This window comes from Gracilinanus agilis, chromosome 4, assembly GCF_016433145.1.
Source record: "Gracilinanus agilis isolate LMUSP501 chromosome 4, AgileGrace, whole genome shotgun sequence".
NCBI classification, from domain to species: domain Eukaryota; kingdom Metazoa; phylum Chordata; class Mammalia; order Didelphimorphia; family Didelphidae; genus Gracilinanus; species Gracilinanus agilis.
The window spans coordinates 130,217,540-130,218,118 of record NC_058133.1 but is presented as its reverse complement, the minus strand read 5'-3'; positions in this window follow the sequence as shown (position 1 = coordinate 130,218,118).

The window sequence follows — 579 nt, the reverse complement described above, 5'->3', positions numbered from 1 at the left end:
ATCATGTCCACCCCGACCCATGCGTTTAAGCAGTTGCTTTCCTTTTATGTTTCCTCTCCTGCAGTTCTTTCTCTGAATGTAGGTAGCGTTATTTACCATAAATCCCTCAGAGCTGTCTTGTGTCATTGCATTGTTGCTGGTACAGAAGCCCATTACATTCAATTTTACCACAGTATATCAGTCTCTGTGTACAATGTTCTTCTGGCTCTGCTCCTTTTGCTCTGCATCAGTTCCCGGAGGTCTCTCCAGTTCGCCTGGAACTCCTCCAGTTTATTATTCCTTTTAGCACAATAGTATTCCATCACCCGCATATACCACAGTTTGTTCAGCCATTCCCCAATTGAAGGACATACCCTCCTTTTCCAGTTTGTTGCCACCACAAAAAGCACAGCTATAAATATTTCCGTACAAGTCTGTTTATCTATGATCTCTTTGGGGTACAAACACAACAATGGTATGGCTGGATCAAAGGGCAGGCATTCTTTTATAGCCCTTTGAGCATGATTCCAAATTGCCAGCCAGAATGGCTGGATCAGTTCACACCTCCACCAGCAATGCATTAATGTCCCAATTTTGCCA